This window comes from Hypanus sabinus, chromosome 10 (assembly GCF_030144855.1).
Source record: "Hypanus sabinus isolate sHypSab1 chromosome 10, sHypSab1.hap1, whole genome shotgun sequence".
In the NCBI taxonomy this organism is placed as follows: domain Eukaryota; kingdom Metazoa; phylum Chordata; class Chondrichthyes; order Myliobatiformes; family Dasyatidae; genus Hypanus; species Hypanus sabinus.
This window is the reverse complement of record NC_082715.1, coordinates 34,031,068-34,049,449: the sequence shown is the minus strand read 5'-3', so window position 1 is coordinate 34,049,449 and position 18,382 is coordinate 34,031,068. Positions and strand designations below refer to the sequence as shown.

The 18,382-nt window shown below is 41.3% G+C and overlaps 1 protein-coding gene across 1 annotated transcript in view; it reads left to right on the top strand.

The window, feature by feature from the left end:
- fndc4a (fibronectin type III domain containing 4a) overlaps nt 1-18,382 on the top strand; it is a 208,215-nt gene that overhangs the window by 173,466 nt on the left and 16,367 nt on the right. The gene's annotated exons all lie outside the window — the stretch shown is intronic.

Below are 18,382 nucleotides of genomic sequence, written 5' to 3'. Positions count from 1 at the left end.
TACACAGAGCCCTCCACCCATCATGTCTTGCTGACCAAGATGCCTGTCTGTGCTAATCCCATTTGTCTGCATTTGGCCCATGTCCCTCTGAACCTTTCCTATCCATGCAACCTTCCAAATGCCTGTTAGACATTATAATTGTATCTGAGCTTTTGTAAAGGCATCTACAAATATTCAACCTTAGTGCAGCTTTGATTGCCATCAAAGCTATTCTGCTGCAGGAGTGTTTCAGTGCCCTTAGAACTCTCCGCCATCAACAAGCTGCTGGCTTCCTTGAGGAAAGCTGTGCACAAACCCCAGTGTAGAGACAACATAGATTTGCTTCATTAATTTCTCACAAAGTAAGTTAGTTGTACAATGGCCTAACTTTGAAACTATTTTGTGATTACGTTTAAATAAAGCGGCAGAGGTGAAACCTCCTCATTACAGGAAGATTGTGATCACCTTCAGTCATGAAGCATAGGCTACTATTTTTGAACTGTCACAGACGGTTGTAAAGTTCACTGTTGTTGATGAGGAATTGGAAGACAATATTAGCACTTTATTGAAGTAGTCCCCGAGACTGAAACCAACAGAAGTGTGTTAAATGTGAGCAGGCTGATGCCAGTTTTATATCTGAAGGCCTGCTGCTGCAGAGAGCTGCTGTACATGGACCTTGCACCATGAGGGCCATCAAAATGGGGCCAATAATCCAGAGCAGGAGGATGAAGGGCTGAGAGATTGTAAAGACCCCAAGGGAGGGTCAGTCAGTCAGAAGGAGACATGGATCATCGTCAGCAGTCAGAATGTTGGGTCACAGTTGGATTTGGAGGCGACAGTGGGGGGAGGGGGGTATAGAATTGATAATAAAGGCTGGCCAGCTAAATGAGAGCTACACCAAAATGTAAATTTCAGTCACCAACTACTGTTCAGCCGGAAGCTGTCATCAGAACATCCAGCCACCCACAGTGAAACAGTGGTTCTAAACGTGAAGCATTGTACAATTGCAGTCCACATAGATGGTGTTATGTAGCATTTGACATCACAACCGATATCTCGCCTTCCATGTGGGAGAGCCTGTCGTGTTCACAGAGGCCCCTACACATTAGATTCTCTGTGCCAAAGCCTCTCAGACAAATAGATCTCCAAGCATACAGGTAAAATTTTATTAATTCTCTAGAATTTGGCTAACTTTGGTATTTATTGTCCATACTTAATTATCCTTCAATCTAGTGACTTGCTTGACCCAGAATGCTGTTGCCATGGAGTCACTCACAGGCCTGACTGGCAACATCAGGAGATTTTCTTCCCTGAAAGACATAAGTAAAGCTGAAACATTTTTGTAGTTTCCCAGATCCTTGGGTCTGTTAGTGATCCCCTGATTGTATTTTATCACGCCAAAGCCTCAACCAAGTTTCAGCCTTGTGGGTCTGAGAGAACATCAAGAAAAGCTGAGTCAGAACAGGGAATGTTCACATCTATTCCTCTTGCCCCACAACAAGAGAAAGAAGAATCTGATCTTCTATGTTATTTTGGTGAGTTGACAAACATCATCTTAAGCATTCTCCCCGGTCTCAATCTCAATATTAAACTTAAAGAATGGCCTCCTGAAGTAGGCAGGGTTACTTGCTGACATGCACAGAATCAGGGCTGTTGCCAGTGGTAAAAATTTTCAGATACAAGTCAGCGACTATACTCTAGATGCATTCCAGTCTTTATACTAGTTGGCAAATGGTCAAACCAGTAACTCTTAAAAGATTTTCTGGAGGCCATATAAAAATGACAGTAACACTTCTTGCAGCCCTAAAACAATCTGTTATTGTGTGGCCTCAGCTCAGACACTCCCATTCACTGAGTTCCTGCACTAATTTTACTTATCTTGCCCATGACATCACACTCACCAATCTTTTAATGAGTTGCATGCTGGCATCCATCCAATGCTTGATAACCACAGCACCCTCCAATAACTTGTCCTGGGCTGAAGTCTGAAGCTTCAGCTGACAGAATATCACATCTACATTTCCTTCAGCTCTTTGAAGCTAAATGTGTTGCTCATTGGCCTGAGACTGACTGACACTGTGGGAGGCCATGCGTACTGCACCAGCTAAGAAAAAGCCCAGTGAGGTGTGATCCTAACTGCACACTGGTCATCTAGCTGCTTGCAGAACACCCCTGCTTGCTGCAGTCTTAGAGCAGACAGGAGGCTGGAGCACTCTGAAGCGATGATGGTCCACAGCACTCAGTGGAGGCTGAAGACCCTACCAGGTTCAGCCTTGTAGGTCACAGAGCACGTCAAGAAAACCTGAGTTACAACAGGCACTGTTCATACATAGAACATAGAACTTTACAGCGCAGTACAGGCCCTTCGGCCCACATTGTTGTGCTGACCTTATAACTTTCTTTCCTCTTGCCCCACAACAAGAGAAAGAACAATCTGACCTTCAACATTATCTTGGCAAGTTGACACCAGCATCTCAAGTATTCTGCCAGTTCTCCCTCTCAATATTAAACTGAAAGTGCTTTGCTGAATAATAGTTACCCCTCCACCCGTCTTGCCTTGGGGCTTTGTGAAAAGGTTCATTTATATTTGTTACGATGGAAAAGTTACAACTGAAGCAGAGGAACACTTATCTCTACATGAGCTGCATATTATTTGGTAAATCATTGTCCAAAAGGATTTACAGATGCGTTGTGCATTATTTTAGCAGCATTATATGGATAAAGTATTTCCCAGTTTGAAGATTGTGCAATCCAGTTTCATCCAGAAAATGAAAGCATTTTCTCTGTCTGAGATAAGAAAGATGGAGAGTTTTTCATGAACAAAGCAGTTTTTGTGAACTGACGTTTCTGAAGTCTTCATTTGTGGAGACAAACTGAAAGGGAAAGAATAAGCACTCTCAAGACAGAATCCCATTCCTGACACCATCGCTACCCAAGAGCTACAAAATATAGCTATTCATTTGCAAACGTTTTGGCATTAATAGACCCATGTTAAACACCATGCAAACTTGAGGAAATCTGCAGATGCTGGAAATTCAAACAACAACACACACAAAATGCTGGTGGAACACAGCAGGCCAGGCAGCATCTATAGGGAGAAGCGCTGTCGACATTTCAGGCCAAGACCCTTTGGGCCGAGGCCCGAAACATCGACAGCACTTCTCCCTATAGATGCTGCCTGGCCTGCTGTGTTCCACCAGCATCTTGTGTGTGTTAAACACCATGCATTGTTTTCTAACATTCTTAAGACCACCATGGATGGGAAGTTGCTGAAGCCCTGGATTTCTTTTTGATTGTCCAGTACTAAGCACTTGGTTTAGTCTACAGATTGTGAATTTCAGAGGGAAAATTAAGCTCAACTAACAAACAGCTGTGATTTATGCCCTCAAATAAATACTTAAGCTGTTTTTGTGTGAGACTCGTGATTGGCTGCTGGTTAGACATAGCTTACTCAAAGTACTAGACCCACATATGTAGATTTGATTGTCAATTTACTTTGTTCCTCCAGAAATTCTTTGTTAATTCATATCTTCTACATGTCCTAGTGCAAGGAAGTAGGGATGAGTGGCCTGAAAATATATTTTCTAGAAGGTCTTAGAGGCTGTTTCTCAACCTAATTATAAGGATGTTAGTGGTTAACAAAATCTGAACAGAATAAAGAATCCTGTCTCACCCTCTCTGATTCTGTATTTGGACAGGATCAGGCATTGGGACCTTTTCCAAAATGAGTATCCTATTTATCATCCAAACAAAATTAAGGACAGCATCAGAAATATTCAAGTTCAAGTTTAATTGTCGTTCAACCATACATGAATGTGCACAAATACAGCCAAATGAAACAGCGTTACACTGAAGTGAAGGTGCAAAAGACAGTATTAACAACTCACAGCACAAGGCACATATAGCACTATCAGATATTAGTAAAATACAGTCACACAAAAAATATATAGTCCAAGACCCTGAGTCTAGAATGTTGCAGATATCTGCTGTCGACCACAATATAGCTTGCTTTCTACCGAGTGAACATTCAGTTTTCACTTTTCTCAGTGTTCTCCTCTACCCACTTGCCCCCATTCAAGGAAGGCATAGGAGTCCATGACAGTCACCATAAAAGTAGAATTGTAGCTGCTTGACATGTTTTAATATTTCAGTACATTCCAAAGTGCTTTACAGCAAATGAAGCTCAAGGTGCAGAAACCCAGTCCACTGGGCTCTACTTTTCCAGCCTCGAAAACAAGGAAGAACAGAACCATTCTTTTGTTATCTTTATGGATAAAGGGTGTAGCAGAAACATAAGAGATGTAAAATAAATCTAACCATCTGTGCCTGTCCTTGTCACAAATAAACAAGGTATTTACTGCCACATTCTTAGGATTATTCAAAAATGCCTATTTAATTGCAGGGTGCTCCATATATACATTCAAGCCATTATCACAGACATCAGTGTGTTTACTGGTGTTTTCAACATTTCCACATATGTACTGGAACAAAAGCTATAGAATTCAGAAAAAAAAAGGAAAGCCCACAGTAAAGGATTATCCCTGAAATATTTTGACAACTGACAGTTACTTATTGAGATAATTTGCTATTTTTTGTATTTAAAAAAGTTTTAGGTAGAGGCATCACAATGATTAGAGAATGAAAAACATATCATTTTGTTACACATATCATGTGTTTCACATTGTCAATGATTCAGATAATGGAACTGATGGCTTTGTGGCTAAGTTTGTGGATGATATGGAGATAGGTGGAGGGGTAGATAGTGCTGAAGAAACAATAAGGCTGCAGCAAGATTTCAATAGCTTTCAATAGGTACATTTAACGTCAGAGAAATGTATGCAATGTATATCCTGAAATTCTTTTTTTTTTTTTGCAAACATCCACAAAAACAGAGAGTTGCCCCAAAGAATGGAAAATTGGAAGAATGGGCAAAAATGTGGCAGGTGGAATACAGTGTTGCGAAATGTATGATAATGCATTTTGGTAAAAGGAACAATTGTTGAAGATGGTTTGATTTGAGATAAATTGGCAGATCAGAAGAATGTGTCAGAAGACATAACACATGTCAAAATGAAAATCGAATATAGAGATAATCTAGTCTATGTCTGGCAGAAAATATATTATAATGTAGTAGAAAGTGTTAGGAAATTGCACCTGCAGCTATAACACAGAAATCTGAAATGGATTGGTATGGAGTTCTTTCATTTCCTATTCTTGGGAAGCTATTTAAACAATTTTGAAATTATTTACTTTCATTTTTAGAGTATTAGGTACTGACAATTTATCTACTATTGCTTTGTTACCTCAATTTGAGGATGAAATAGTTAACTGTAAATAGGTACATCTAATGATTACTGTTGCATATTGGTTTGATTTCATTCCACAGAATGGCTCTTTGTTCATTAAGAAATCATTTCTTTCTTTGGTTTTACTTCTTCTGTAACATAAGCACACGACATAAGTTTTTTTACTTTTGCTCCTGGTAAAGGCTTTCTTGTTACAAAACAGTGAAGAATATTAGTGGCAGGATGTTTCCTGGGGAATATTTTCTAAAAGCTATTCTAATTTGAGTGGAAGTCAGGGGGATTATATGTTAGATTCATTATTTTCACTTTTAAGAAATAGTTGTCCCTGTTTATCACCAAAGAGGAAAATGTAGCCATGATGTCATAGGGGCTTACTGAACATTTGCAAATATAATCTCATTGCATATTTTCAGAGGACTGCAGTTAAGAATTGTGGGATACTGATGTAAAGGAAAATAGCTTTTTAAAAAATTCACGTATTTGTTACATACATCATGTGTTTCACATTGCTTATGAATAATTTAGATAGTAAAATTGATGGCTTTGTAGCAAAGATTGAGGCTGATATGAAGATCAGCGGAGGGGTAGGTAGAGCTGAGGGAGCACCATGATTGCTGCAGGACTTAGACACATTGGAAGAATAGGCAAAAAAGTGGCAGGTGGAATACAGTGTTGGGAAATGTATGATAATGCATTTTGGTAAAAAGAACAATAGTGCGGACTATTATCTAAATGTGGAGAAGGTTCAAACATCAGAGGTGCAGAGGGACTTAGGAGTCCTCATGCAAGACTCCCGGAAGGTTAATTTACAGGTCGAGTCTGTGGTAAAGAAGGCAAATGCAATGTTGGCATTTATTTCAAGAATATAAAAGCAAGGAGATAATGCTGAGCCTTTTTAAGACATGAGTCAGGCTGCACTTGAAGTATTGTCAACAGTTTTGGGCCCCATAATTCGGAAAGGATGTGCTGTCATTGAGAAAAGTCCAGACCAGGTTCATGAGGACGATTCTGGGAATGAAGGGGTTAACATGTGAGCAGAGTTTGGTGCTTTGGGCCTGTACTCACTGGAATTTAGAAGACTGTGGGGTCGGGGGAGATCCTGATTGAAACCTACTGGTTGTTGAAAGGACTAGATAAGGTGGGTGTGGAGAGGATGTTTCCTATGGTGGGGGTATCCAGAACTAGAGGGAACAGCCTCAAAATTGAGGGGTGACAGTTTAGAACAGAGGTAAGGAGGAACTGTTTTAACCAGAGAGTAGTAAATCTGTGGAATGCCCTGCCACAGACTGAGATGGAGGCCAAGTCTGTGCGTATATTTAAGGTGGAAGTTGATCGTTTCCTGGTCAGTCGGGTCATCAACGGATATGGTAAGAAGGCAGGTAAATGGGGTTGAGTGAGATCTGGGATCAGCCATGATGGAATGGTGGAGGAGACTCAATGGGCTGAATGGCCTAATTCTGCTCCTATGTCTTATGTTCTTATGATACAATAAGGTAATTTCATAGAAAGGTCAATAGAGTAAATGAATAGAATCTGAATAGGAACACCACCATAGTTATTTTATTCCTAAAGTGGTCTGTTTAATTATTGAAAAGGTCATTATGGTTTTGCTCGAAGTGGAGTCTGTTTATAATGGATATTCCTTCTATTGATTTTAGGATTTGCACACCTGAAATGCAATATACTGCAACTTTCGTCAAATCATATTGTCCCTGTCCCTCTAGAAGTGAAAGTTTACCACTGAAATAACACAACCAAATAATTAATTTTAAATCACTGTGACATCCTTAAGTATTTTTTTATTTTATTTTAGAGATCCAGCACAGTAATAGGCCCTCTGGACCAACAAGCCCACATCAACCATGCGACCTGATCGAAGTGTCATAGAAAAGTACAGCACAGAAACAGGCCCTTTGGCCCATCTAGTCAGCGCCGAAACATTTAAACCGCCTTTTAAACCATCAACCTGCACTGGGACCATAGTCCTCCATATCCCTGCTATCCAAACTTCTCTTAAACGTTGTATTCGAGCTCGCATGCACCACTTGTGCTGGCAGCTCGTTGCACACTCTCACGCCCTTCTGAGTGAAGTTTCCCCTCATGTACCCCTTAAACTTCACCGTTCACCCTTAACCCCTGACCTCTGGTTGTAGTCCCGCCCAAGTTCAGTGGAAAAAGCCGGCTGGCATCAATCCTATCTAAACCACTCATAATATTGTATACCTCCATTAAATCTCTTCTCATTTTTCTACGTTTGAAGGAATAAAGTCCTAATCTATTCAATCTTTCCTTATAACTCAGGTCCTCCAGTCCCAGTAACATCCTTGTAAATGTTCTCTGTATCCTTTCAACCTTATTTATATCTTTCCTGTAGGAAGGTGACCAAAACCGCACACATCTTATACAACTTTAACATAACATCCCACCACCTGTACTCATTGCTTTGATTTATGAAGGCAAACATGCCAAAAGCTTTCTTTATGACCCTATCTACATGTGGTGCCACTTTCAATGAATTATGGACCTGTATTCCCAGATCCCTTTGTTCTACCATACTCCTCAGTGCCCTTCTATTCACTGTGTAAGACCTACCCTGTTTGGACCCGGCACTTGTCTGCACTAAATTGCATCTGCCATTTTTCAACCTATTTTCCCAGCTGGTCCATATCCCACTGCAAGCCATGATAGCCTTCCTCGCTGACCACTACACCCCCCAATCTTGGTGTCATCCACAAATTTGCTGATCCACTTAACCACATTATCATCCAGATCGTTGATGTAGATAATAAAAAACAAAGGACCCAGCACCAATTCTGTGACATTCCACTAGTCACAGGCCTGCAGTCAGAGAGGCAATACTTGACTACCACTCTCTGACTTCTCCCATACGGCCAATCTCTAATCCAATTTACTACTTCATCTTGAATGCCAAGCGACTGAACTTCTTTGACTCACCTCCCATGTGGGCCCTTGTACAATGCCTTTCTAAAGACGATGTAGACAACTTCCACTGCCTTTCCTTCATCCACTTTCCTGGTAACTTCCTTGAAAAAGATTGGTTAGACATGACCTACCACGCACAAAGCCATGCTGACTATCCTTAATCAGTCCATATCCATCCAAATACCGATATATCCAATCCCTTAGGATCCCAAATTGTATGTCTTTAGAATGTGGAAGGAAACTAGAGCACCTAGCAGAAACCCTTGTGGTAATTGGAAGTGTGTACAAACTCCTTTCAGACAGCAATGGAACTGAACCCAATGAACTGAAAAGGAGATGTCTTGCTTTTTTAAACAAAGGGGCTTCCCTTCGTCCACCATCAACTCTGCTCTCAAACGCATCTCTCCTATTTCCCACACATCTGCCCTCAACCCATCCACCCGCCACCCCACTCAGGATAGGGTTCCCCTTGTCCTTACCTACCACCCCACCAGCCTCCAGGTCCAACATATAATTCTCCGTAACTTCCGCCACCTCCAACGGGATCCCACTACCAAACACATTTTTCCCTCCCCCACTCTTTCTGCTTTTCACAGGGATCACTCCCTACGCAACTCCCTTGTCCACTCGTCCCCCCTATCCCTTCCCATCAATCTCCCTCCTGGCACTTATCCTTGTAAACGGAACAAGTGCTACACCTGCCCTTACACTTCCTCCCTCACCACCATTCAGGGCCCTCAGACAGTCCTTCCAGGTGAGGCGACACTTCACCTGTGAGTCGGCTGGTGTGGTATACTGTGTCCGGTGCTCCCGGTGTGGCCTTTTATATATTGGTGAGACCCAACACAGACTGGGAGACCGTTTCGCTGAACACCTGCACTCGGTCCACCAGAAAAAGCAGGATCTCCCAGTGGCCACACATTTTAATTCCACGTCCCATTCCCATTCTGATATGTCTATCCATGGCCTCCTCTACTGTCAAAATGAATCCAAACTCAGGTTGGAGAAATAACACCATATATACCGGCTGGGTAGCCTCCAACCTGATGGCATGAACATTGACTTCTCTAACTTCCGTTAATGCCCCTCCTCCCCTTCTTACCCCATCCCTGACATATTTAGTTGTTTGCCTGTTCTCCATCTCCCTCTGGTGCTTCCCCCTCCTTTCTTTCTCCCAAGGCCTCCCATCCCATGATCCTTTCCCTTCTCCAGCTCTGTATCACTTTCGCCAATCACCTTTCCAGATCTTAGCTTCATCCACCCCCTCTGGTCTTCTCCTATCATTTCGCATTTCCCCCTCCCCCCACTACTTTCAAAACTCTTACTATCTTTACTTTCAGTTAGTCCTGACGAAGGGTCTCGGCCCGAAATGTCGTCAGCGCTTCTCCCTATAGATGTTGCCTGGCCTGTTGTGTTCTACCAGCATTTTGTGTGTGTTGTTGTTTGAATTTCCAGCACCTGCAGATTTCCTCGTGTTTGACATCTCACTGAATCATTTCTCCAACTGCTTCTCATATATGTTCATTCTTACAACTCAGTTAGGAAGATATGATTTTGGATGTCACTCTTATCTGTTCTGTTTCATGAGTGATTCAGTGTGGGACATTGATCTGAACATCAAACAACAAGACAAAATGTCCAACATTGAAGTCATAACTCAACCTAAGAGCCATTGAGCTGCAATGATGTGGAAACCTCATACATTGCAGTCTGTGTTGCAAATACAACTCTTGAATATTCTTTAAAAACTGACTGCTTAATAACTATTGAACTTTCATCTTTTTATTATGCTGAGCAAGTAATTGCTTGCTGAAATGCCCAAACAAGAGAGACATTTTAGTATGGCTGGTATTAATATGGCTTGGTCAATTGCTAGTGAGGGTACTGCCCAACAGTAAACAGCTTGACCACAGTTAATTTGTTTCTGTAATGTTGGTCATTTTGTTTGGACCAGACTGTTTGTGATATGTATATCCTTGACTTTCTTGATGCTGGCTATTAGCTCAATGGCTCTGATATTGATATTGATAATGTACACTTCTTCTGCCTGACTGTGAGGAGATCTCAGTTGTCTACAGACAACACGTCACATATTCTAGAAACATAGGACATAGAAACATAGAAAACCTACAGCACAATACAGGTCCTTCGGCCCACAAAGCTGTGCCAAACATGTCCTTATCTCAGAACTACCTGTGCTTACCCATAGCCTTCTATGTTTCTAAGCTCCATGCAGCCATCCAGGAGTCTCTTAAAAGACCCTATCATATCTGCCTCCACCATTGTCGCTGACAGCCCATTCCATGCACTCACCACCCTCTGAGTAAAAAACTTACTCCTGACATCTCCTCTGTACCTACTTCTAAGCACCTTAGAACTGTGCCCTCTTGTGCTAGCAATTTCAGCCCTGGGAAAAAGCCTCTGACTATCCACATGATCAAGGCCACTCATTATTTTGTACACCTCTATCAGGTCACCTCTTATCCTCTGTCGCTCCAAGGAGAAAAGGTCGAGTTCACTCAACCTATTCTCATAAGGCATGTTCCCCAATCCAGGCAACATCCTTGAAAATCTACTCTGCACCCTTTCTATAGTTTCCACATCCTTCCTGTAGTGAGGAAACCAGAACTGAGCACAGTACTCCAAGTGGGGTCTGACCAGGGTCCTATATAGCTGCAACATTACCTCTCAGCTCTTAAACTCAATCCCACCATTGATGAAGGCCAATGCACCGTATGCCTTCTTAACCACAGAATCAACCTGCGTAGCAACTTTGAGTGTCCTATGGACTTGGACCCCAAGATCCCTCTGATCCTCCGCACTGCCAAGAATCAATAGACAATAGGTGCAGGAGTAGGCCATTCGACCCTTCGAGCCAGCACCGCCATTTAATGTGATCATGGCTGATCATCCACAGACAGTACACCGTTCCTGCCTTTTCCCCATATCCCTTGACTCCACTATCTTTAAGAGCTATATCTAACTCTTTCGTGAAAGCATCCGGAGAATTGGCCTCCACTGCCTCCTGAGGCAGAGCATTCCACAGATCCACAACTCTCTGGGTGAAAATGTTTTTCCTCAACTCTGTTCTAAATGGCCTACCCCTTATTCTCAAACTGTGCCCTCTGGTTCTGGCCTCCCCCACCATTGGGAACATGTTTCCTGCAATTAATGTCTTGCCATTAATGCTATATTCTGCTCCTCTTTTTCCTATAATGACCATCTTCAGCTGTTGGCTAACTTGTGCAATATTGTGCAATCAAGTAATGAATTGGCAGAGGGCAAATATTGATTCTGATTTTCTATTACTGACTGCTGTCATTTGTAAGAATCATTTTGCTGAAAGTATCCTAATTCACACTCACAGTTATATAAGTGGCAGAGCTATTTTTGGAAAGATATCACACCTTAGTTCAGAATGAACTTTTTTAAACGATGAGTAGTGGACCTTTTATGCTTCAAACATTTTCTAGATTTAAATTCAACTTTTATTCTAAATTCTATTTAAATACAATTGGGGATACAGCTAGCTAATCTGAGATCCTACAAATTGGTAAACATAGCAGAAGGTGGTTAGAAGCTGTTTCTATATACCTGAGATAAAAAATAAATAAGAACTCCCCGTATATGTGGCATGGTTTCTGGCAATGGGTAATTTGTTTTGTCGATGCCTATTAGATGAAGCATTGGTGCAAGTGGTTCTTTGCCCCATTGCGTTACCAGAATAAGATTTAATTTCACTGTTATATGTCAGGAAATTTATTATGTTGAGGCAGCAGTACATTACATACATAATACTAAAAATACTATAATATATTACTGTAAAAATATATATAAATAAATTAATAAGTAGTGCAAGTAAGAGACCACTAATATAGTGAGGTAGTGTTCACCGTCTATTCAAAAATCTGATGGTGGAGAGGAAGAAGCTGTTCTTGAAGCACTGAGTGTGTGTCTTCAGGCTCCTGTACTTTCTCCTTGATGGTTGTAATAAGAAGAGGGCAAGAACTGGATGATGGGGTCCTTATTGATGGATGCCACCTTTTGGAAGCATTACCTTTTGACAATGTCCTCTACACTGGGAAGTCTGGTGCCCATGATGAAGCTGGCTGAGCTTGTAACTTTCTGCAGCTTTTTCCAATCCTGTACGTTGGTCCCTACACAGTAGATGGTGATGTAACCAGTTAGAATGCTCGCCATGGTACTTCTGTAGAAATTTGCAAGGGTTCAGTATCTTTTTTTGTAACTGCATCAATATGTTGGTTCCAGGATAGATATTCAGAGATGTTTACTTGCAGAAACTTGAAACAGCTCACCCTATCCACTGCTGATTCTTCAATGAGGAATTGTGTATGTTCTCTTGACTTCCCCTTCCTGAAGTCCACAATCAATTCCTTGGTTTTACTGACATTGAGTGCAAGATTTTTGTTGCAACACCACTCAACCAGCTAATCTACCTCACTCCTGTACGCCTCCTCGTCACCATCTGGAATTCTGCCAACAGTTGTGTCATTTGCAAATTTATAGATGGTGTTAAGGCTACACAATCATAGTTGCGGAGAGAGTAGCGGAGTGGACTAAGCATGCACTAATGTTGATTGCCAGTGAAGAGGAGATATTATTTCTAATCTACATTGACTTGTCTTCCAATGAGGGTGTCAAGGATCCAGTTGCAGAGAGATGTACAAAGGCCACGGTTTTCGAGCTTGTTCATTAAAATTGAGGGTATGATTGTGTTAAATGCCAAGCTGTCTGTAATCAATAAATAGTAGCTTGACATAGTAATTACTATTCACCAGTTGGTCGAAGGACGTGTAGAGGGCCATTGAGATTGCACCTGCAGTAGATGTATTTTGGCAATAGGCAAATTGCAGTGGGTCCAGATCCTTACTTTGGCAGGAATTGATTCTGGCCATGACTAACCCCACATAGCATTTCTTCACAGTAGATGTGGAAGGAATTGGGTGATAGTCAGCTCAGTCTGCAATTCTTGGGCACTGGTATGACTGTTGCCCTTTTGAAGCAGGTGGGAACTTCCAGCTGTAGCAGTGAGAGACTGAAGGTATTCTTGATGGTTGGCATAGATTTTCAGAGCCCTACCAGGTACGCCATCAGGGCCTGATGCCTTGCAAGGGTTCATCCTCTTGAAAGATGTTCTGATGTCGGCCTCCAAGACAGAGATCACAGCATTCGAAGAGCAGATTATTATTGAAATGGTGAAAGATTGCCGCATGCTGTTATGCAGAGGGACTTAGGGATGCTTGTTCATGAATTGCAAGAAGCTGGCTTGCAGGTACAACAGGTTATTAAGAAGGCAAACGGAATGTTGGCCATTGCTAGAGGGATCAAATTCAAGAGCAGGGAGGTTATGCTGCAACTATGCAGGGTACTGGTGAGGCCGCACCTGGAGTATTGCGTGCAGTTCTGGTCTCCATACTTGAGGAAGGATATACTGGCTTTGGAGGCAGTGCAGAGGAGGTTCACCAGGTTGATTCCAGAGATGAAGGGGTTAACCTATGAGGAGAGATTGAGTTGCCTGGACTATGCTGTCTGGAATTCAGATGAATAAGAGGGGATCTGATAGAAACATACAGAATTTTGAAAGGGATAGATAAGGTAGAAGTAGGAAAGTTGTTTCCATTGGTAGGTGAGACTAGAACTAGGGGACATTGCCTCAAGATTCAGAGGAGAAGATTTAGGACAGAAATGAGGAGAAGCTATTCTTCCCAGAGACCGGTGAATCTGTGGAATTCTCTGCCCAGGGAAGCAGTTGAGGCTTCTTCACTCAATATATTTATGATACAGTTGGATAGATTTTCACATAGTAGGGGAATTAAGGGTTATGGGGAACAGGCAGGGAGATGAAGTTGAGTTTATGGACAGATCAGCCATGATCTTATTGAATGGCGGGGCAGGCTCGATGGACCAGATGGCCTGTTCCTGCTCCTATTTCTTATGTTCTTATTACCAGATGCTGCAGGGATTTGCACAGATGTAGTTTTATTCTCTCTTTCCAAGTATTTCTCCCTTCCACAATGTTTAAAAATTGAATACAGCATTCTCTGAACACTTGCACATTTCTCTAGTATATTTTAAGAATCTCAAGTTCCTTTGTATTTTGAAGGCATTGACTATATCTATGCATCAGCTTCCAAAACTGTGATAACCAGAACATCCATTGATAAAGCAAGTGGTCAGGAGTCTTGGTGGCCACTTCAAAGAAGGAGGACTCTGAGAGCAAACTAGCAATTTTAATGCTGTAAATATAATAAAGGCTGTTTGATGTCATATGCATTGATAATTTTAATGAGCTCAGTAGCCCTTTAGGGATGAGATTTGATGAGGGTTGAGAGAAGCTGGCATAAAAGAAGAATTGAGGCTAGCATTGATCAGCCACGGTCATAATGAATGGCAGAACTGGCTTGAGGAACACAGTTGTCTACTTCTGTTCCTATTTTCTTGTGCTCTTGCTAGTTAACATAGGGAAGCTAGGGTCCATTGGACACATATAGAATAGCAAGACAACTTATTAGTAAAACCCTGCAAGGGAAGAAGCCCTGCAATATCAATCTAGGGAGCTAGAGCAGGACCTCCAAGACTGATCTCTTATGCCTCTAGCAGAGAGTGGGCTACAGAGTACATATCCAATTAGGTGTGGGTAGTGGGGGTTGGGAGGAGATGTGGTCAAGTGTAGAAGGCAGTTATGGAAAGGGATAAGGATGGTTTAAAAATCAGACTTCTTTTTGGAGAGAGATTGATTTCAATGTAACCAGACAAGACATGGCAGAAGTACACTGGGAGCATTCATGTGCAAATAAGTCTATATTGGATGAATTGGAGTCATTCAAAAGTGAAGTAATGAGAGATTAGGGCCGACATTTACTCACAAAGATGAAAGATAATGGCAGCAAATTGAAGAAACCAATATGACAAAGGATATTAAGAGTTCTATAATGAAGACAAGGCTACTTTGTGAAGCTTGTTTGCAATTGCCCACAGCATGCAGTAAGTACATTGTACACTGTCTCAGCACACTGAGCTAGGCAATTGTTTCTTAAAGATCATGCTGAAGTATTTTACTTACCTTAGTGTATAGCCACAATAGTAGTGAGTGCATCTCGTATCTTCGTGTTCAAACCTCAGACTATTGTATCCATTAGCAACTTCCACCTTGCTATTTGACTCTGTTTAATCTTTCCAACACCTTCTGATTTTACGATCTCTCCAAAACCACAACCTGACATTAATAAGTTAATAAGGTGCATAATCATTTTGTAATTATGTTCCAATGGCTTCATGTGATGAACCACACTGGAATTTGATTCAGATGTAATTTAATTTCTGGAGTTCTTTATTGATATTTTTCTCAGAGTTGAAAAGCCTAATGCTAGAGACCATGTATTTAAGGTGGGAGTGGGTGGCAAGTTGAAATGAGATGTGTGAGGCAGGTTTTTTTTTTACACACAGGAATGGCTCTGTTCCTGGAATACCTGGAGTGGTCATGGAGACAGACACAATGTGAAAGCATAATGAGTTAGAATGCCTATAAAAAGTATTCACCCTCCCCCAGAAGTTTTCATGTTTTATTGTTTTACAATATTGGATCACAATGGATTTAATTTGACTTTTTTGACACTGATCAACAGAAAAAGACTGATTTATGTCAAAGTCAAAACAGATCTCGACAAAGTGATCTTAATTAATTACAAATATAAAACACAAAATAATTGATTGTGTAAGTATTCACCCCCTTTAATATGACACACCAAATCATCGCTGGTGTAGCCAGTTGGTTTTAGAAGTCACATAATTAGTTAAATGGAGATTACCATGTTGTAGTTAAGGTGTTTCAATTGACTGTAGTAAAAATACACCTGAATCTGGAAGGTCCATCTGCTGGTGAGTCAGTGTCCTGGCAAAAACTACACCATGAAGACAAAGGAACACTCCAAGCAACTCCACAAAAAGGTTATTGAAAAGCACAAGTCAGGAGATGGATACACCAAGATTTCCAAGTCATTGAATATCCCTTGGAGTACAGTTATGCCAATATCAAGAAATGACATGAAAATGGCACAGCTGCAAATCTGCCTAGAGCAGGCCATCCTCAAAAACTGAGTGACCGTGCAAGAAGGGGACTAGTGAGGGAGGCATTCTCTGGAGAAGTTGCAAGCCTCAGTGGCTGGGATAGGAGAGACTCCACATACAACAACCGTTGTCTGGGTGCTTCACCAGTCACAGCTTTGTGGGAGATTAGCAAAGCAGCACATGACATTTTAGCTAGAGTTTGCCAGAAGGCATCTGGGAGTCTCTGAAGTCAGCTAGAAGAAGATTCTGATGAAACCAAAATTGAGCTTTTTGGCCATCAGACTAAACACTATGTTTGCTGTAAGCCAGACGCTGTACATCATCAAAAACATACTATCCCTGCCCAGGAGCATGGGGGTGGCTGCATCCTGCTGTGGGGATGCTTCACAGCAGAAGTCCTTGCAAGGCTTGTGAAGATAATGGAGCAAAATGCAGGGAAATCCTGGAGGGAAACCCAATGCAGTCTGCAAGAAAACTGACTTGGAGAAGATTTGTTTTCCAGCAAGACAATGATCCTAAGCATAAAGCCAAAGCTACACCAGAATAGCTTAAAAACAACAAAATTAATGTCCTGAAGTGGGTAAATCAGAGTCAATTGAGAATTGTGGCTGGTCTTGAAAAGAGCGGTTCTTTCATGATCCCTATGCAATCCGACAGAGCTTGAGCAGTTTTGTAAAGCAGAATGGGGAAAAGTTTCAGAGTCCAGATGTGCAAAGCTGGAAGAGACTTATCCATAGACTCAAGGCTGTAATTGCTGCCAAACGTGCATCTATTAAATACTGACTTGAAAGGAGTGAATGCCTATGCAATCAATTATTTCCTGTTTTATATTTGTAATTAATTTAGATCACTTTGACATGAAGGATCAATGTCAAAAAAAGCCAAATTAAATTCACTGTGATTTAATGTTCTAAAGCCATAAAGCATGACAACTTCGAAGAGGGGGCAGAGTGAATACTTTTTATAGGCACTGTAGTTTGATTAAATGAAATTAGCTTAACTAGTGAAGCACAGCTTCATGGGCCTTGGGGCTGTGGCTGTGCTGTATCGTTCTGTATACTGTCCCACATTTTATGTAACTTATGAGTGAAAAGACAAAAGCTTTCCACATATAAATTAAATATTATACCAAGTAAATTTGCTCTGAAAACTTGCTATCTTTTGTCAGAAACTATACAGATAAAAATCATATTACATTTCCTGAAAAGTACAAGTGCGTAAAATTTGGAGCAATTTTTAGAGTAATTTTGTGCATCTTTAGTTGCATCAGCAAACATTTCCAGGTCAATTAAAGATCCAGCTATGATTTACTCTTGCATACTGTATCTGAGTAGCAGATATCTGAGCACATCTAATGATAATCACACAATGTGCAGCAGCAATTTCCATATTTATTACAGAAATGGGTCATTGAAAGTGAATGTGAGGACTAATTAATGACCTCATCATGAATGTAACTCTAGGTTGCAGTGATCAAAATATGATTAAACCACTCAGTTTGTGGAGGAGAGGAGCAGGTTCAGGGACAAGTATATTAAACTTAATTAAGGGCAATTTTTAGCCTTATAGCCAGCAAGTCATGTAGTGGCATCAGCATTGGGCTTCGAGGCAAGTGGTCCCGCGTTCAAATCTGGCAGCTCCTTGCACGCTTACCATCCATGCTGGGTTGAGCAACGAGCTAGTGACTCGGCCTAATACAATTCAGTCAAATGCTATGGAAACAGCAAAAGTGCAGCCTGATGCGCCACAAAGTGCAAAAGGAACAACAACCAGATTAGACTAAGAAAAAGATGAACTGCAAATTAGGCTTAAGAGATCATAGAGTTACACAGCATGGAGGAAGGCCCTTAGGCCCAGCCAACCAAGATGTTCCAACCACATTAGTCCTACTTACCAGTTTTTGGACCTTATTTTCTCAAACTATACAAGTTCATGTACCTGCTCAAGTGTCTTTTAAAAGTTGTTATTGTTCCTGCCTCAACCACTTCCACAGGCAGCTCCTTCCATGTATTGACCATGCTCCAGGTTCTCACAGAGAGAAATCTTTCCCCTCTCACCTACACCTC